General features: G+C 33.4%; 1 protein-coding gene across 6 annotated transcripts in view; it reads left to right on the top strand.

The window, feature by feature from the left end:
* Positions 1 to 22,180, top strand: part of DGKB (diacylglycerol kinase beta) — a 643,035-nt gene that overhangs the window by 274,984 nt on the left and 345,871 nt on the right. The gene's annotated exons all lie outside the window — the stretch shown is intronic.

Genomic DNA, 22,180 nt, shown 5'->3' with positions numbered 1-22,180 from the left:
TACCTGGGTAAGAGTCCTTGAGCAAATTATTTAATCTGTCTATTTATTTGTTTGTATCTTGCTGGTTATGATTTCCTCTCTCACAGAGTTACAAATAATATGATTATACATATAAAGGATCTTAGAGTAGTGCATGATAAAGGCTACATATACAATAGTTACTAATACTATGATAGTTATTATTATTTGCAAGAAAAATGTAATGCATCTTGATCCATAGAAACTCTCCTATTCATATTGATATGAAAAATGGTATTTTTACCAACTTCATTGGTGTTTAAATTATATACAACCTAATTCATTTTGTTTAGCTTTTAATTATTTTAATAAATTAATCCATTGGACGGGTGCAGTGGCTCAGGCCTGTAATCCTAGCACTTTGAGAGGCCTAGGTGGAAGGTTCACTTGTGGCCAGGAGATCAAGACCAGCCTGATCTCAATTGTGACACCTTGCCTCTACAAAAATTTTTAAAAAAATTAGCCCAGTATGGTGGTGTATGCTTGTAGTCTCAGGTACTGGGGAGGTTGATTTCAGGAGTTCGAGGTTACAGTGAGCTATGTTCATACCACTGCACTCCCACAGCTTAAGTGAGAAAGCGAGATCCCATCTCCAAACAAAAAAAAAAAAAAGAAAAAAAGGAAAAAGAATGAATCCAATTTTACAACATTTTTATCACTCAAACAAGAATCTTCATGCATATTTTTCGTCACTCGTGGCTCCTATTCCCAGTTCCAGGCAACAACTTCTCTGCTTTCTGGCCCTAAAATTTGTTTTTTATGGACATCCTATTAAAAAAAAAACCCTACAATATATGGACTTTCTTTCACATAGCATAATATATTTGAGGTTCACCCTTGTAAATTGTATGAATACTGTTTTCCTTTTTATTGCTGAGTAGGATTCTATTATGATACATATGTCACATATTGTTTATCCCTTCACCAATTGTTGGACATTTGGGTTGTTTCTAGTCTTTATATATTATGGATGATGCCAATTTCTTAAGTCTCTAGGGATTTTTTGTTTGCTTACTATACTTAACTCCAAAATTTCCATTTGGTCCTTTTTTTATACTATCTGTATCTTTAATTAATACTTTTATATGAAGAGTCATTACTGCTATCCTTTATTGTTCGAACATAGTTTCTTTTAGTTCTTTTGACATGTTTGTAATAGCTGATTTGAAGTCTTGGCTAAGTCCAATGTCTGGGGTGCATCAGAGTTTGACAACATCTGGGGCTCATCAGACGCCTTGTTTGTTTGCTTATTTTTTTTAACATGTGTCATATTTTTCTATTCCTTTGCATATCTCCTACTTTTTTGTTGAAAACTGGAAATTGAACACACTATATTTTAACAACTCTGTATTTTCATTCTCCTACTGGAGTTATTGTTGTTGCTATGTTTGTTTAGCGACTTGACTGGAGCCTTTCTCACTTGTGGTGTATACACGCTACTGCCTTAGTTTTTTGTTTTTAATTTTTGTTTTATTTTAATACTGGTTTCCTAGAGATCACTGCTGAGTAAACATTATCGGCCAGAGTTTGTGCTCAAACACTTTGAGCCAGTAAGTCTTCTTCCCTTTGTCATTGGGTCCATGTGTTCATTGGGAAACACACTCAAAGTTCAGGCAATTGTAAATCAGCTTCAGCTTTTAATATATTTGGGTCTTTCTGTTGTCTCTTCTGCTCATGTACAAAGCCTCTCATTTAACCAAGGTTGTGTAGATAACTAGGACTTTCTTCTATCTCTTCTGAACATGTATATAGCCTTGCGTATTCATACAGCTTTTCAGGAGCCAGGAATATGTAGCTTGTTATCATAGGGCACTAAGACTGTCTCATTCCCGTGGTCTCCTGTTAAATTTCTGGCTAGTCTGATGGTTACTTGTTTGCTCTAATCGATTTCAAAAACTCAGGCCGGCTGTGACACTGGCCTTCCCTATTCATTTGCCACAGCAATCACAACTGTTTTAGACAACTCTCTAGGTCATGGAGATTTTCTGGCTTCCATTTCAAATCAAGTCAGCTCCACTGATAGTGAAGCTGCTTTCTTTCCTAGCTTGCTCCACTCTGATACAATGATAGCACCTCGGGATGTGGTGATCAAGAAAGGAGCCCAAGGCCGAAACATCACAAGTTGCCAGAGTTGCTATCTGAGGTTCAGTAGTTTTTGTTGTATAAATGCTTCTCAATTTTTTATATGCTTTTAGTCAGTTTCCAGTGGTTCTCAACAGAGGATAATTCCCCTTTCTCCCAGAGGGCATTTGTCAATATCTGGACACATGTTTGAGTGTCATGACAAAGGAAGTGTTGCTGTTGGTAACTAGTGGGTAGAGAGGTTAGGGATGCTGCTAACTAGCCTCAGTGTATAAGACAACCCCTCAAACACATAGCAAAGAATTATTCAGCTCAAAATGTCAATAAAGTTGAGTCTGAGAAACTCTGATATTAGCAAACAGAAATACAGTTGACCCTTGAACCATATGGGTTTGAACTGCGCTGGTCCACTTCCATGTGGATTTTTTCAGTAAAAGTTATGCCAGGTGTAACTCTCTTGCCTCCACTTTCACCCTCTTCACCTACTGTGCTTCTGCCATCCCTAAGACAGCAAGACCAACCCCTCCTCTTCCTCTTCCTTCTCAGCCTACTTAACTTGGAGACAATTTTATGGAGACTTTTATGATTATTCACTTCCATATATATGTAGTAAATATATTTTCTCTTTTTTGTGATTTTCTTAATAATATTTTCTTTGTTCTGGCTTAATTTATTATAAGAATATGGTGTATAATACATAAAAGATACAAAATACATATTAATTGACTTTATGTTAACTGTAAGGCTTTCAGTCAACAGTAGGCTATTAGTAGTTAAGTTTTGGGGGAGTCAAAAGTTATGCTCAGATTTTTCACTGTGAAAGGGGTCAGAGCCTCTAACTCCTGTATTGTTAAGATCACCTGTATTTAAGTACAAAAACTCAACATATTCATCCACAGACGGTACGCACTGCACCCATTAGATGTGAATATACCCATCCCCTTCTCCCCCTCCCACCTGCCTGACACCGGATGAATGTTACTACTATCTGTGCACATAAGTGTTGATCAATTAATACCAATTTGATGGGGAGTACATGTGGTGCTTGTTTTTCCATTCTTGTGATACTTCATTCACTTAGTAGAATGGGCTCCAGCTCTGTCTATCCAGGATAATACAGGAGGTGCTAGATCACCATTGTTTTTTGTGGCTGAGTAGAACTCCATGGTATACATATACCACATTTTATTAATCCACTCATGTATTCATGAGGACTTGGGTTGTTTCCACATCTTTGCAGTTGTGAATTGTGCTGCTATAAGCATTCTAGTACAGATATCTTCATTGTAGAATGTCTTTTTTTCCTTTGGGTAGATGCCTAGTAATTGGATTTCTGGATCAAATGCTTGAAGCTCTGACTCAGGCAGGGCAAAGACATTATATGTAACCTAAACATTTGTACCCCCATAATATGTGGAAATAAAAAATTTTTAAAAAAACCACTCAATGTGTTAAAAAAGGAGAAATGGAAAACTCTCCAAAAATTGAAAAGGAAAGCTGTAATAGAATAAGAAAATATGGGAAAAAATTACACCACTACAAAAATACAAAATGTTAGCAAAACTAGAAGCTGAAATCTTGAAAAAATTTAATCAGACCTATTGCAAAATTGATTTTATAAAAATTGTAGAGAATTATAAATAAAGCATATAGAATGAAAAAGAGAAAAAATAAATACAAAAGTAATAAAAATGAGAAATATATGTATTTATATACATCACAATTTAAAAATATATATATCCCAATTGAAAATATATTATGACTAATATGAGTGTGTAGCAAAGTTGCCAAATATAAAAAATCAACTTAAATATTTAATAGTATTTCATTATATTAGCAGTAAACAAGGCATTTACAAAAACAATACCAACAAAAATACGAGTGTTTAGGAATTAAAAGCATACACATAACCTTTTATATAGGAACTGTTAAAACTCTGCAAAGACATGAATGGAGAGCAAATAAATGGAGACATTTTCTATTCTTATATAAGAATGCTTGATATAATATTCAAATTAATTTATTCATTTAATCTATGACTAATCAAAAGTAGAGCTGTATGTTATGACAGATTTATTCCAAACTATATATTATATATAAATATATTATAAAATAGTTTATGTGGATTTTTTCAATAAATGTTTAAAGTTTATTTTAATAAGGAAAAACAGATTTGTTTCACGAAATTAAATATCCTGCAGTTGGACTGGATGATTATAACAGAATGGTGCTATGATAGAATAGATGAATGAATCAATGGGGAAGTAGAGAGACATATATTGGAACTTAGTATAGCAGTGGTACAAAAATTTATTGGCTAAATAACAGATTACTCAGTTGATAATGTTCAAAAACTAGCTTTCCAGTAGGGAAAATATTTGTTAGAACTATACCTTGCATTATTTAAGCAAATGCCAGATATATAAAAGAACTAAATTTAAAAGCAAAGGACCTAATAAAAGAATGTGTAATAGAATATATATTTGATTTTACAATAGATAAGAACTAATTAAACAAACAAGGTGGATTTCGATTGAGTTTTGTTTTGAAGGGTCCCATTCCATTTGACTTGGAACTCTTTTGAGCATAATGTGGAGTCAGGGTGTGCCCTCCCTGTAAGATTTTCTACTGCCCCAGCAAGACAAAGGCTCAACACTCAGGGCCACAATCAGAGCAATAACCCTTCTAGAGAATTCATGCTTCATATGTCACTCAACAAGGCCAACTTCTACTCAGCAGCTTGTATTCCTCTTCCTCAATCAGTGAACCTAGAAAACAATGAAATGAAATCAAACTAATCATCTGTCTCAAGCTATTCCTGAATATACAAAAAATAATGGAATTGAAGCATTGAAAGGATGTGGGGAGAGGGCAACTAAACTCTATATTATCACCAGCATGAAAAAGCACACAATGTGGACACATAATGTGTATTTGAAATTGTCTCTAGAAACTCTACTGCCACCTAGTTACAAAGTGATCACAAAGTTTAACTCTACTATCACTACAGAGTATTTTCAGTATTTTAACTATTGCTCTTCATATAGTGACTGCAAGTGCTGTACAATGTACAAAGAACCTTGCCTTACATTTTCAGGAAACCTGAGATGGTTAGAAAATATATAGTTATGTATCATCTTCATATTCATTATGATATATCCCTTGTATTAGTCAGAGTGGGTTGACTGATGGTATAGAGAACCCCAGTGATCTGACGGCAGGTAAAAATCAGTTCTTCTTCACAAGACAGGTCAGTACAGATTGACAAATAGGAAGTGGCTCTGCTCCACTTTGTGTGTCAGTGATCTAGGCTCCTTTCATCTTGTAGCTTCACTATCTTCTAGATACACAGAATTGTCACTATTTAACAATTGAACTACACAGGAAAGTGGAGTATTGAAGTGTTTTTTTTTTTTTTAAATGGGCAGACCTGGTAAAGGTTGCATTGTTTCAACTCCTAATTCATTGGCCAGATCTCAATCATTTGCACCTAATTTTAAGGAAGCTGAGGAAATGAATTGTATTTACCAAGGAAGGAAAAAAAAAATGGTCAATAACTAGACACTCTTCCAATTCCTTCTTTGTAATACTTTTCCGATTTACCCAGAACTATTTGAAGCAATCCTGAGATCATAATTAACTCTAAAAATAGATATTCTTCCATAATGATGGTCCATCAATCTAGGGATATTTATTTCGTATCCAGTATGTACCAGATACTATTTGAGGATTGGCAATGAACATGATAGAAGAATGATATGTATTCACTAAGTTTAAAAGATAGTGAGATGAGAGAGGATTGTCATGAGATGCTGAATAGCTGGACATAAGCAAATTTTAAAAATCCTAGGAAGAAAACCTTCCACTCATGGCATCACCACCAAATTTGCATATATCATTAATTTTATTTTTATGGTTGATTCTTTATTTGTTTAATAAATAAAAAATTAAGCACCTATTTTCCCCCAGGCCATAGAGTCATAGAAATAAATTAAAGATTCAGGTTAACTCATTATTATTACTTTGAGTTTAATGATAGAAGGAAGTATTTAGTTCTTGGACAAATAGATAATTTTTGTGAATTGTGATCAATGCTGTGAAAGAAAACAAAAGCTACCATGAGAGAAATCAGCTTTAGATCTGATAGGAAAGGATTATATAAAAAAGATGCACTTAAGAAGAGAATATAGGCCAGGCACGGTGGCTCAAGCCTGTAATCCTAGCACTCTGGGAGGGCAAGGCGGGCAGATTGTTTGAGCTCAGGAGTTCAAGACCAGCCTGAGCAAGAGCGAGACCCCGTCTCTACTAAAAATAGAAAGAAATTATATGGACAGCTAAAAATATATATAGAAAACTTAGCCAGGCATGATGGCGCATGCCTGTAGTCCCAGCTACTCGGAAGGCTGAGGCAGTTAGATTGCTTGAGCCCAGGAGTTTGAGGTTGCTGTGAGCTAGGCTGACGCCATGGCACTCACTCTAGCCCGGGCAACAGAGCGAGACTCTGTCTCAAAAAAAAAAAAAAAAAAAAAAAAAAAAAGAAGAGAATATACATCAGTGAGCTGGACATCAAAGAGATGTGAAGGGCTTGAGGTGAGAAAGAGCTTTCTGTTTTCAAAGACCTGTCAGGCCAGTGTGCCTGGAGCATAGAAGGGGAGACTGGGAGTAAAGGACAAGAAAGGCTGCTGTAGACATGGCTGCTGCCATGTCTTGAAGGCTCTTGGAAGCTGTGGTGTGGTTGTCTTTTAAGTGATAGGCCACTAAATGATTAAATAATTACAGTTAGGAAATGAAGTAGTCCAATTTACGTCCAGCAGAAACTTTTCTATCAAAGGTGATAGCTAGACGTTAATTGAAAGACAGATAAAATAATTGTCATAAAAATCATAAATACCACTTTAAATATTTTCTTTTAGGCAAAAATCTATTAAAATTATTGAATTGGCTGTTCTCCATTACAAGCCCAGACAATGTCCTTTCTTTGAATATGGGTCACTAACTGGGCTTCTACAAACTCTGCCTCATGTAAACCAGTCTTTATAATAAACCGCCTATGATTTCCAGTTACAGTTTCTTCAAAGTGGAGCAAAAATGCAAAAGACACTTGTGAAGCAAGTTAAGTATAAAATCCCTCTAGGATTTTTCAAAATTTTTAAAGTCTTTTTTAATTATTTTTCTCTCATGTATTAATAATTCTATAGCAAAGTTTCAGCACTCTATTTACTTCAAATCCTCCTAAAGCATTTGATTTAGTTTCTAGAAAAAATAATTATAATTCATAATTATATTTTCAATTTATATGTAATTACATAAATATAATAAAAACTAAACTTGGCATAAATAGGGTTAGAAACAGAAAGAATGACTCTTGATTATCATAAACCTCAAAAGACAGAAGGGAAATGTGCAGGTTTTCAGTAAAATTCAGTATAATTCAGTAAATTCAGTATAACTTTGGAGAAAAAATATTTGTTAATCTGGCAATTCACTTAAAGTAAGCTGAGGTAAACAAATTATATATATATATATATACATATATATATATATTTTTTTTTTTGAGACAAAGTCTCACTCTCTTGCCTGGGCTAGAGTGCCGTGGCATCAGCCTAGCTCACAGCAACCTCAAACTCCTGGGCTCAAGCAATCCTTCTGCCTCAGCCTCCCGAGTAGCTGGGACTACAGGCATGCACCACCATGCCCGGCTAATTTTTTCTATGTATATATTTTTAGCTGTCCATATAATTTCTTTCTATTTTTAGTAGAGATGGGGTCTCGCTCTTGCTCAGGCTGGTCTTGAACTCCTGAGCTCAAACAATCGGCCCGCCTCGGCTTCCCAAGTGCTAGGATTACAGGCTTGAGCCACTGCACTCGGCCTAAACAAATTATATATTAAAGAAACATTTTGATTGCCACATGCGGAATGACATGAAGGTTTTCAAGAGTGGAAGCAATGAGACCAACTTACAGTATGTTTTAGTAAAACAAGAGAGGTGAGTACACTGAGTGCATACGTATTGAAAGAACTGGGCAGACCTATGAAATATTTTGAAAATAGAATTGACAGTGTCTCGGGTATGAAAGGAAATGAAGTATTAAGGCTAATTCTGAGGTTTTGTATTGGGGTCGGTTATATATGAATCAGGTTTTGTAGAGGATGTAAAGACATGCTAAGTTTGAAATGCATATTGGTGGACATGTCAGGGCTACAGTGGATATTTAAGTATGGAGTGTCTCAATTAGAGATAATTTGGAGGCATCAACATATTTATTATTTTATAAATCATTATCTTAAATCTCAGTGGTTTAGAACATTAACCATTTTATTATTCACAAGACTATGGGTCAACTGAGTGGTTCTGCCATCAGTGGCAGATTATCTGGAGCTAGTTAGTCTATGCTAGCCTCACTCATATATCTGAAGGTTGGTTGAGGCTGATGGTAGAATGATGATGGTGATGGGTGACATGACTCCCATCATCTGGAAGTTTAAGCCAGGCTTTGTCAAGGAGTTGGTTTGCATGTCTGGCACCTTAACTTTTCCAAGGGAAAATGACTTTATTATTTTTTTAAAGAGGATAAAAATAAGCAAATATTCAGATTAAGAAAGAGCTACAGACAGCCACAAAACAAAAAGAACTAGAGGGAAAAATGCATCAAAATTATAATGATGTATAAAACCCAAAGCTTCCTCCCCTGCAAAAAAGTAAATAGAATACAAAAAATTCTGGCACAAATATTTTTTTTTAACTGAAAGAGGTACACAGTGTAATAAATTTGAAGATATAACCACAGCTATGGAAATATTTAAATAATTATGAGTATATCATCTGTGTTTATATGGCAATAAACTTTGTCATATAGAAGGAATGGAATATTTTCCATCCAAATATAAATAGCTGAAATTTGCTGAAGAGGAAAAAGTAGCAAATCAAAGCCAGGGGTTCTCAAATTTAAGCATATATCAGAATCAGGTGAAGGGCTTGTTAAAATGCAGATTGCTGGTTCCCACACCCAGGTTTTCTGTTGCAGTAGGTCTCAGATGGGGGAGTGGGGTCTAAGAATTTGCATTTCTAATAGGCTTCCAGGTGATCCTAATGTTGCTTGTCCAGTATCATACTTTGGGAGCCACTGCTTTCAGTGTATAGCCAAAGGGAAAAAAGCAAAACTGTAGTAGAACTACTAAGACTGGTGTCAATTCAATTTACTCTTCATAGCACAAAAAAAATGTTTAATTTTTTAAAAACTTCAGAATATAGATTAAAATAGAAAGTTTCCCCCAATTCATTTTTCGTAGCTAGCAAACTTCAATATCATTTCCTCATAAACACAGTCCCCCAAAGGAAATTCACATATGAATATAAATATAACAGTTGCAAGCAAAAAAATTAGGAAATAAATTTAAATAGAATATCTAAGAACAAAAATCTGTTGACAAAATAGGGTTGTTTTCAAGAAAGCCAAAAGAGATCGATGTTAGTATAATTATTTAAATAAAAACCAGGGTTGCCTTTTTATAATTAAAAACTAATTGGAAAAAAATGTAAGACATTTTCTATGAATCAATAGTTAATATCATATTTGTAGTGGCATACTGGAAGCATTCCAAATAAAATCAGGAAGAAGACAAAGATTCTTCTATCATTTTCCCAGTCAACATTTAAAAAAGTGTACTAATTTAATAGCAAAAACTTTTAACATCATATAAATATTGAAAAGAGACAAGTTATTATTTGAAGGTGATGATTACATTTATAGTAAATATGCATGAACTAAAAATAAAACTAGCATAGCAAATTAAGGTGATAAATACTAGATAGATACACAAAAAAGCCATTACTTCCTTTATAATATTAAGTTATTGTGTTAAGATCAATAAAATTTTGTTAACAATATGAGCAAAATTATAAAATGCCAGGGTTTACATTTAATAAGAAAGATCCCAGCTCATATGAGAAAATCTAAAAAATGTATGCAAAGTTACAAAATAAGACCTGAATAATAAGAATTCATTTCCTGTATGGGAAGATTTAATATTATTAAGAAATCAAGTCTCCCCAAATTAATTTACACATTTAGTCTATTGCTACTGAGAATTCTAATAGGATTACTGGTGGTTGTTTTTTGATTAATTGTAATTTGCAATTGGATAAAAATGCCTTTATAATATTCTGAAATAATTAATGTCCTGCAATGGCCAATTTCCTTGCCATGTACTAAATACTACCAAGTTACTGTAACTGAAATATGGTGGCACAAACATAGATGAGTAGAATAGAATAGAAAGTTAGACTAAAATAAACTACAGATATGTAGGGAATTTAATATTTTTTACATGGCAAAATTTCAGATCATTGGGTAGGTATAAAGTGCACGATAAAACTAGGTGACAAAATTGATTGTTCATTTGAATGAAAATAAATTTATATTTCTACTCTATAGCCATATGAAATATACATGAAATAGATTAAAAATACAAATGGAAACAATACACTTAGAAGAAACTATAGAACTATATTGCTATTATGTTGGAGTAGGAGAAACTGTCCGAGGCAAACGAGAATACTAGAATCCATAAAGGGAAAGGAAATTATGGTTGTGTTTTCTTAATCTTTCATTTTAAAAAATGTGTGTTAAAATGCATTAGCACAAATGTCAAAGAAAATATTTCCAACATGACTATGAAAGGTGAAGTTAGTAAAATAAAATATGACATTTTTAATTTAAAAAATCTAATAAAAATATAGACTATAAGAAATAATTATAATGAATAGGCAGATAAAAAGATTGCTAATGTTTTTAATTAATAATGAAATTTAAAATTTGGCAGTGGGTTACCATACTTTGCCTTTCCAATTATTAAAATTTACAAAGATTGATCATATGATCATATCTAATGCAAATAAATATATAAGAAAAGTGGTCACATTCATATTGCATGATGGAACCTGTAAATTAGAATAATCTTTTGAATAATAATATAATGCCTATTAAAATTAAAAAATATGAATACCCTCTAAGCCATTAATCTCATTCCTAAAAACCTATTCCATAGGAAATAAGAACACAAAAGCCTACACTGTATCAATTATATTTAATGACATACAGTTAGGAAGAACCTAAAAGTTTATCAATTTGAAAATGATATATAACCAGAAAAGAGGTCCCAAAAATATAATGTTAATTGACAAAAGCAAATTTTCCTTAAATAAGCATTGTTTTCTATCCTTTTGTGAAAGGGGACAGTATAGAAACTACCTTCAGGAAATTGTGGGGATTAAATGAGTAAGGGACTTCTAAATTCTTTACAACATTTAACACTAGTGCTCAATAAATCTTGGGAATAATAATCGTAATCAAATATGAGTTTTTTTATGTAGCTTTGTCTCTAGGAACATATAAAAGAACCCAAAAATATATATACCAAAATGTTAACAATGTTCACTTCTGGCATGTGGGGAGACAGAGAGAAATGAAACTTTTGCTTATCGATGTAATTTAAAAATGTGTTGGGACCATGGGTAATCTTTAAAATTTTACATCATTATTCAAAGATATTTAAATATTTGTAAGCCCATACCGTGATGTTTAAATTCCCATTCAAATATTTGCTTTTAACCTGCTCAACAACATTGCTTCTTGTTGAATTGTTTTAATAATGGTTTGAGATTGGATGTGGTTTTACTTTCTTAGATCACATTTTAAGTGAATAGACATAATTGTAGCTGCTGTTCTGCTTCTTTTTCATTTCATGCATTGTGTCTTTTCCTTTCATTCATTTATACAACAGTTTTATTTATTTTTTCTTATTTATATGAGTGTCACTGCTCAATATTTTTTAAAGTATTGGAAAATAAATGAGAATCAGTATTGGGAAATACAGAAGGCAAAACTTCAATTCTCATTTAGTCTACATTTTCCTAGGGTTAAGACACAATGCATAAATGAATTTCAAATACTGATGAGTGTTTTGAAGGAAAAGATGCAGGGTACTATGATGGAAAGTGACTAAGAGTATGTACATGGCATAATGTCTTTATTTCACTGCTAGGTGGAAAATGTATTTTGTTCCATACTACATTATTTGATGCATTTTGCACCATAAAATTCATCTACGCTGAGCTGTCTGAGCTGACCATGGCAAATTCTTCTGTTTCACTTGTTCTTTCCATTTGCTTCTTAAGTTGGACTTTCTCTTTGGCTGTCTTCTGTCTGGGGATTAGGCCTTAGACATCCCAAAGATCTCAAGGCCCTCTCTGTTAGTCTGAAGAACATTGGTTCATTAATTTTATTTTCTAGGTTTTTGATTTGTTGATAGCTGTGGCTTTTCCAGAAAGTCCTCTATGATAGCTCCCTGTTCAAAAACATTCACTTTTTCCCACTGTACAAAAAGGAAAGGAGATTCCATATTAATATGCAAAGGGTGTAGTCAAATTAATGGTAGCTGCCCCACAAAGAAAAGAAAAATTAAGTCTCTTTAAATATGATATTTTCTTGTCCAATAAATAATCCAGTTAAAAAGATTAGCAAAATATACCTTTTATGGGTCATTTACTGGGGTTTATAAATGGCATTGTTGAATAAACATTTTTCTTCTGATGGTACACTTACATTAGTATAAAAAATTCAAAATATTGAGTTATCACAGGCATTTAGTATACTAATACACATTAGTATTTTAGTTACAAAGGAGTTCATTCATTACTTCATTCCACAAATATTTATTGTCTGCTCTATTGCTGACATAAGCATTATAGTGGATACAAAGATGAACATGGTGCCAAAAAGAAGTGTGAATTCTAGCATATTGGAGTTAAAACATTACACACGTGTCTTCCCTTGCATGTGGCTAGAAGAGATACAAATAAGTAATGGTTCAGAGAATTATTTATTTTCCTTTAAACTGTTAGCATATTTATCTGTTTTTACTATAATATTAAGTTATTATGAAGCATATTTAGCCCTCCAAAAATAGATATAATAGAGTTTTAGGGCATATGTTAGCAACTACCTTACCATTCTGTAATTAGAGCATCAGGGTATCATAAACCAAATTCACAAACATCTGTATTGCCTTTCAATTTAATTTGTGGAGAAAAAAAATTAAGACTCACTTTGAGACAGATTGCAGTAGCAATAATAGTATGACTTAGTGTTTCAAACATAATAAATGTTAAAATAGTGAAAGATTTAAGCAAACCCATTTCTTACTAAGTGTAACAGTGATCATCTTTGCAACTGAGAATATGCATAATTATGCATAATTAAGACATATGAATTATCTTCCCCACCTCCTAGGTCTCTGAGGCCGAGTCTGAAAAGCCCATGTATTTTATCCACGGAAATGCTTCTACCAAGATAAATTATATTTGGCTCACTGACATCAATAGATATTCAGCCACAAAATAGTGCTCATGTAAGACCATCTTAGCCCAATTCTGTTTTCCCTACATAGTGTATTGATTTTGTAGCAGCTGTTAATCATCCCAGTGAGTTCCAATTTGGACACTCTTCAACACAGAAGTCAGCACTGTGAGTAGAAACAAGCAAGGCAATAAGAATTGCAAAGGCTTCTGGAAAGGTCCTTCAGTTTTTGTAGAACATATCCAGAAACAAATTAGTATCACATGCTGTGTAAAAAGTGAAAGCCAACATGAAAATGAAAACCTTATCCACTTTAGTTTTTCTGAAATTGGAATTGGGTTTATGCTCACTGTGGAAATCTTCCCTAAGTCTGGAAGAAAGCTGACAAAGTCGAGTGGACTTTTACTGCACCATATATATTACCACCCAAATGCCCTATCAAATAGATATTTGCATGGTTGTGATTTAATATCCTTCAGCCTTCGTCAGTCACTAAGAGCCTTTTATTCTGCCAGCGTGGGAAAAATATGACTACTTAATTCTCATAACCATAAATTTCAAGTTAGTGGAATAGTTAGCAACAGAATTTCTCCAGTTATCAGCCCTTTCGTACATTACACGTTTTCCTATATATTTTCTGAAAACACATAGGAAATATCTTAGCCATAGAAATTTAGTAATGTTCACAGACTGATTACAAAGGCAGAATATTTTTGTCTGGTCATGAGGTCAATATAATTAGCCTCTGAACATAATCAAAATCTATCTTTAAAATCATTTTCTTTGATTTGTCCACTTTAGCTACCTCTCTATTATAAATATTATATAATTTTTACAAAGTACCACTCTTTTATTACTTAGATTTAAATTTGTTTTGATAAAATTCTATTGGTCTACAGATAATTCTGTCATCATACTAATGACAGTAATTGTTATGTGGTTCCTAAGTGAGGAAGTTGGATTCTACATTTAAGAAATTATAAAGCTATGGATCATAATAGTAATCACATGAAGTTTAATGCTCATTACAGAAGACAGTGTTAAGAATTATATTTTTCCCATTTTATGACAAGAACTAATTTATGGTGACATTAATGCTATACTGGTGTAAAATATTCTTCCTAGAAAATAAACTTCACATCTTTTTGAAGATGCTGTCTAGTAGGACATTGACTTCTGAAATTGGTTATTTATCTCAAGAAAGATTTATGTTATTTAAGTAAATTGTCAATCACAAAAAGATAATTAAGCTAAAATACTTGATAATTTTACTCATAAAATTTCATTGCAAATATAATTCCACCTATTTTCTTAACAATTACATACTATCTCTGTTTTATTGACTCAGTCACATTAAACTCTTTAGTAAATAAATTTTTTTAGAAAAATAAATAGCAGTTCACCTAATCTCAAGTGAATGATAAATAATGTATACTTTAAGTATCGAGTAGAAAATAATAGCATTTTTTTCAAAACAGATTCTTCCAATGATGAATACCATAATTTGATTTTATCCCTAAAACTAAAAGCCCCGAGCTAGAGTATTGAATTAGAGGATGTAACAAAATTGCTATTTTAATTTTATTAATAAATTTTCAAAAATACTTGTTTATTAAACTAGTGGTGAATATTTTTAATTGCTTTTCTTTTCACCATGTAACTATTCTATCTTTTAAAAATGTTCAGATTAAATATCATTTTTAAGAGTTACTTTTACCCACATTTCTTTATCACTCAAGAAAATTTACAGTGGTTTTGATTATTGACAAGAATTTCTGATTTCTGAGGAAGGTAAAATGTAATATTTAATTTAAAATAAAATACAAAATGTGAAATTGAATATTTAAAAATAACTATATGGATTTGGAGGAAAAATAAAATGGAAAATGCATATCAATTAAAAAAAAAGAAATCTTTATTCCCAGGTAATTTCTAGGGGTAAAACAACTATTTTTAGGTGTCACCACTTGATCAGCAATTTGCAGAACCAATGCAAACTGGTTTCTGCTGTCCCTCTTCTAACTCTCTCCCATACCATATTCCTAAAACTTCTCTGTTGTCACCCTTGACATCGAATTAACAAGTCCAATAGTACTTTCTTTCTGAATGTTTTGCAGCACTTAACCTTGACTCATTTTCTGTTTCCTGAATTTTTTTTCTTACTTCCTTGGGCTTCCACAACCCCATACCCTCTACAATGTGTCATTCTCTGACCACCCTGCTGGCTCCATATCACCTTCAAGAGACTTTTCTAACTTCATGTGTCCTTCACATGCTGATGATCACCAGGATTGTTTTTCTGTTCTACTCTTTCCTGTCTGCATTTCCCTGGGTTATTTCATACCTCTTTATGATTTCAGCCACCGTCCATGCAGAGGACAGCATTTACTAGAACACCCATCAAGATCTTTTGTTGGCATTTCACAAATCTCCATAACTAAAAGGAATCCTATTGATTGTCTCTTGACTCTTCTCTAAATCACTTCTATGTTTATTTTTCTAGCCCCCCACGTATCTCTGACTCTCACCACCTCTCATCAGTACTATTACCATGCCTCCTTGTTGTTGTCTGTGCTTCTGGCCTTGATTCCTCAGACCCCTGCTCCTCCAGTCAGTAATGGCTCCAGTGGTCTGCTGTTGCATCCAGATGAATTCTGAGTGTCATATCTGTTCTGGCCCTGTCTCATCTCCAACCGCACTACCAGAAACTGCCTATAGTCTCTGAAATGCTTTTACTTAACTTTGTTCCTCTGTTCACATCATCAACTCTGGATGAAACTGACTGTCCTTCTCCTCCTCCTCCAATTTTCCCCAAATACACCCATTCTTTCCTCATTTCACAAGTTACAAGGCTAGTTCCTGTCCGTTTTTGAATAATCAACTCAGGCCTCTCTTCTCTCGTAAAGCTTTGCCTGACCTACCAAACTGGGTTTACTGCACGTTTTGTATATCCTGTATTATTTGTTACATGTCTTTATTTAATATTAATCACATTTTACACTTTGCTTTTTAGTTATGTGCTTGCTGGTCTACCTTTCCCTAGAATCTGAGTTCCTTGAAGTCGAGGAATGTAAATTATTGGAGTATATCTACTGTTTGTACATACATTGACATATAGCTATTCTCAAACAGATATTAAATGATTATTTACCTATGAATAAATAAATATTCTTCTGTATTTAAAGCTACAGATAGATTTCTTTAGCTTTGTCTCTTGTTCACATTTAATTAAGAACACGTTCATTGTTAGATAAAAGCAAATAATATAGATTTCCCGTCATAATTTAAATAAAAATTTCTAAATAAATATAGAGGTAAGCATGTTATTCTTTCAAATATTTCTAACAATTTTAGAAAATGGGAACATTAACAAGCTGCCTAATTTGTTGCTAAAGAATTTATAATTTGCCAGACATTTTCATACATACTTTTCAAAGCATGCGATCTTTTAAAAAATGCTATAAAATGTAGGAGAGACCTATGTCTGACATGAATGATTTTAACAGAATTTTTATTTTCTTACAGTCGTTTAATTTCTAGGACATGAACTTTCTTAATGTTCCATAGCTAATTTAATCTTACCTGGTTTTAGCTGTCATGTGTTTTTAATGACTAAACTTGCAAAATGTATCACAGCTAAGGAATTTTTTTACATTAAAAAAAGCCCTCCACTCTTGCTAAGAGCTATAATGCTTGCAAGTGACAATGATAAATGAGAGTGTATTCCTGAAGATGTAATTAATCTGCAACAGGGTCAGAACAGCTCCTTAGGTAAATGAAACTAAATCAGCTGTGTAGTCTATAATTAACTTACAACCATATTAGCCCAAGTGTAATATTATTCATTATATATGTAAGGTATTATTTTCTCCATACGAAAGTTGTAATTTGCTAAGTAATGATTAACAATTCATCTTAATACTTTAGTCATATTATCATAATATAATTGTCACACATTTTCATTTTATTCCATTTACCATTTCCATTTGAAAGGCAAAAGTAAATGTGTATCCTTTATATTGTATGCACAGCAATGAAAAATTTGAAAATAAAGCCTGATTTCCTGGGATTAGATTAGTTCCCACTGGCACACGATGTAGCAGGTTTATTTTGGATACTGTGAGGATGTGGAGGTATATGTAGTAAATACTAAGCCAGAAGCAGATGTATAGCATTCAGTCTGCATTGAGTACCTGTTAGTACAGAAACATTCAAGAGAAATGGAGAAAGGATTTTTGACCTTTCAAACCTATTTCCAAAATTTTTATTCCATACTGACCACTCCATATGTAACACCGAGTTTATGGAAAGTTTAGACACTCAATGATTGCGATGAATATTAGTTAACCAAGAGAGAGCTTATTTTGTGTGAAGTATGATGCTTTGAGACTTACTCAAGAATATTTTTGGAAAGTAGAGAAAAATATGAGGCTAAGTACAGAAATAAAACATGTTTTAATCAGGACTGCCTGGGATTCACATGACCAAAATCCCACTCATGCCAGTTTAAGCTGACATGAGACTATATTTACTTATACAACTGGTCCACGAGTGTTTCTGTCTTTAGAATGGATTTAGAAGCTAACATCATCAATGCCATGTTACTTTTTGCATCTCTTGGTTCAGTTTGTCTTCAACTCAATTCTTTTCTAGCTGGATCCTAATGACATTGTCTAAATTCAATTTCTTCCTCCTTTTTTGGGTCTGCTTAGCTCACCTGACCTAGTGGAAAAATTTGCTGTCTGAAGTTCTAGATTGATAGTGAAAAGACACAATCTTATAATACCTCCCAGTTCACACAGAAAACCCTAGGGAGATATTTGATTTAAAAAGTTTTGGACATGCACTCAAGAAAGACAACATAATTTGTGGGGCCCAGTGTGAAGTGAAAATAAAGAGTCCCTTGTTCAAAATTGTTAAGAATTTTAGGAATGGAGTGGTAGAGAATTAAACCGATTATGAAAAGGCTCTCCTGAAGGTAGGACACTATGTGACGGTGCAAATTCCATGCCTGTGAAGCCAGCCCTGTGTGGACTCATTCCTGACTGCTCCAGAAATGGCCTGAGTTACACTCATGCCAGAGGATGGCAGTGATAGTAACGAGGGTATTTCTACCTAAACCACAGGAAATATGCTCGCTGTTGTAAAGAGAGGTTCTATTATGAGAAGTAAGAAGACGGATGCTTTACAGGCCAAGCTGGGAAGTTGCTCATTAGAAGTCATTTACAAATTTTGGCAGTCTTTTAAGAAAAAAAGTGAAAAATTCATTCAAATAAAATTTAATTCAGATTGGTTGGGTTCCATATATATGCAAGTAACTTTCGTTGGTGGTGTGAATGTTACTTAAGTATCACAATAAATGATATTTCCTCCAAAGAAGCTTGCAATCTAGCTGAGAAGATATGACAAACTATGAATGATATCCAAGAAAGAGAATTAGTCTATTCTTCAATAACATGGAGTTGTTACTTCTGACATGTAAACATTTTTACAGAAGAAAGACTTACTAGACAAAAAACAGAGTAACACGTTAAAAAAAAAAAGAATATGCATTTGCTGAGATTATGCAGAGCCTTCAAAATCTTTGGGCTGAAAAACAATAGCAAATGTTTGTTCCTTGTTAAATATCCATCACACGTCAGAAGGGACTCTGTTCTGGTTGTAATAATTCAATGACCCAGGTTGGTAGAGCTTTCCTCGTATGCAATATCTCCCTTTACAATGTCAGGGAGATGAGGAAATGATTAATTCAGTGCTAGCTTTTCAAGGTTTTTGCTCAGAATTGACACTAATCACTTGTACTTGCATTCAGTTGCTAAAGGAAGTCCACAGCCACATATAACTTCAAGAGAACAGGAAAGTTTATTTTTATCATGTACCCATTAGAAGAAAAAACAGAATATTGGAGATTGGAGAACATGTCTGATGATTATCAGAGTCAGTTCCTTTGTTTAGAAAATATTTAATCGCTGCCCTACACCCAGTACACTCCTACCCTAATAAAAGGAGTTAACCCTAAGGTCCCAGTAAATTCTGTACAGACTGGCCGAAGTCCATGTGTTCAGCTCAGTCGTGCTTGTCTCTTCTTTGGGAGGTGACAGAAATGGTCTACATCAGTTCTTCTCATGATATCCATTAAGCTAGAGACTTAGGACCAAAACCAAAAAATTTTCTATCCTCTTTCTTTCCCAATGTATGATGATGGATCAGGAACAAGGTAACCAAAATAAATGTTCCCAAGAAGAGAAAGAATGGGAGTCTCCCAGCAGACTGTGGTTTGTAGCAATTCTTAAATTCTGCTGAACAGGTATTGTAAAGATTCCAACTCTAAGATGTGTGGTAGAAGCTGATTAAGCCTTTAATCTTGTCTCTTCAGGCTTTATTATCCATTGTTCCCTGTAGTTCCTTTGCTATAGTCTGCCTCATTTTCCTCTTTGGCCACATCTGATGTAGGCATGTGGTAGTGCACATCCTTTTTGAGAAAATTTGTTTCCTTAGTGTACTTTCTGCTCACAGACTGTGAGGCTCCATGGCTTATCTCAAGTCTTGTAGATTCAGAATCTTTTTTGGTCCATGATTTTGGCAGTATATTTCAAAAGCTTGGTTGACTCCTTATCTGTTTAATTTTAGTTAAGAACATAGACCAATACCCATCCATACCCATAGTTCATTTTATTTAAGGATACCTTCATCAGATAGATCTAAAGGGGAGAACCTCATCTTTAATCTTTTTTTTTTCCTGAGTCATCTTTTGTAGTTGAACAAATTTACTGTGTGTCAAGTCATTGACCTAACTTTTCTCTCTTGTGCCATAATCTTTCAGAGGTTCTAACAATGGAAATGAATTATATCCTTGTCCTGAGGCAATTTATTAAATTAAAATTTCCAGTTATAGGTATGAATCCATACCTTATTTTCTTTGCAAAAGCTGGGTTTTAATCTACTTTTATTTCTCTAAAGCTGTCTCAAATTTATCTTTTGCTGTATAAGGCTAAGGAAAATTTTCGTCTTCCAGCCCTAATGAATTCTCTGTATTATCTATATGAGATTTTGTCCCCGCTTGTAAACTCTCCAGGTTGTTTTTGTGCTCACTTATTTCTTGGCATACTTTGCCAAATACCACCACAGGCAACCTATGTGCATTAAATCCATTTTTTCAACCTCTTATCCTAGAGCTCAAGATATTTAAGTACATAATTCACTTCTGTTCCACCAACATATAACATGGGTCATCACCTTCCTTCCAACTGCCTCTGATGATAGTTTCCTAACTCTGTACCACCCTAGACCCAACTGCTAAGCCATTTTTACATATATTCATTGTTTTATTTTTTTTTTCATCATGACAGCCTCCCCCTGTACTGTATCAATTTCTGATACAATGCAGTAACAAAAAACACTCCAAAATCTGTGTGGATTAAAAACAACAACAGTTTACTTTTTATTCAGGCTACTATGTGTCTAGCATATGTTGCCGGAATTCTCTGATCACATCATCCTCATTCATGGATCCACAACTGGATGTTGTCTCCACAACTCCACAACTTTGTGGTAAATCACATACCCTCTCTTAAAGATATCTGACTGGGAGTGACACGTATTATTTTGGTTAACTTTTTTATTTCCCTAAAGCAAGGAACATGCTACTCTTGATTTCTGAGTTTGCCCAGGAGAAGAGAACTGAAATATAGGCAAACAACCCTAATGACTACCCTAGTATGGATGCATAGAAAGAGAAAAAGAAAAAATTTTGAAAAAAATTGACAAAGAAATAAAATATTTAGCAATGAGGGAGGTTGAAGAAGATGGTAATAAAAAGGAGAAAGTAGTAGCAGGTATAAAGAAAATAGGAGTGTTTAAAAAACTGTTTTTTAAAAAAACATTTTGGCATCGACATGAAGAAGCATCTGACAGTAAAAATACAAGTGGGAGTGAATGAGAAGGAAAATTGACATTTGGGAGAAAGCCTAGAAAGCAGAGAAAGAGAAATAACTCACTTATCGGGGAAAAACAGCGTGACGGGCCTGGAAAGCAAAGATGGATTTCTATAAAAGAGAAAACAACTCTGCTAAGGAATTTAACAACCCGTCCTAGAATTTTCTTGTAAAAAATATTGCATGTCATGTATTTATCATTACTATTATCCAACCCCAATATTTTTGACTATCCATATAATTATAATTGTGACTGATTTAATTTAGGTATTTTTTTCTTTGGAAAATAATAACTTGATTGTTTTCCTTTAGACACTGAATTTTGACTTGCATATCAGCAATGTTAGAGACATGTGAGAATAAAAGATGTTATTGACATTTTTATACACAAAAAGTGAATTTATAAATATGTGTTAATGATTTTTATTATTTGAGTAAAAGAATATTTCATTTTCTATTATCTGAATGAAGCTATATTGTAGATTTATTCACTTTGTTCTATAACTAATGTATCTCTTAATAGAAATCTCTTCAAGGCTGATGAATACCACTACTGTGCTACTAAGCATTTGAAAACACAAAATCAAAGAAAAGTATACTGTGTAATTCTTATTAGACGAATTTAGTCAGTTCATGTTTTCAGTAATTGCACCTAGTTCAATCTCAAAGGCCTTAAACGATGAGATTTTTTTTTATTCTTTTATCTTATAACCGGATTGATCTCAAAACCTTTCTTCTGACATTCTGCTGAAATTTCCTAAATATATCTGATTTTTACATAACAAATG

Source organism: Lemur catta, chromosome 11 (assembly GCF_020740605.2).
Source record: "Lemur catta isolate mLemCat1 chromosome 11, mLemCat1.pri, whole genome shotgun sequence".
NCBI classification, from domain to species: Eukaryota; Metazoa; Chordata; class Mammalia; order Primates; family Lemuridae; genus Lemur; species Lemur catta.
Note: the sequence above shows the minus strand (reverse complement) of the source record. Positions and strands in the feature narration are given on the sequence as shown.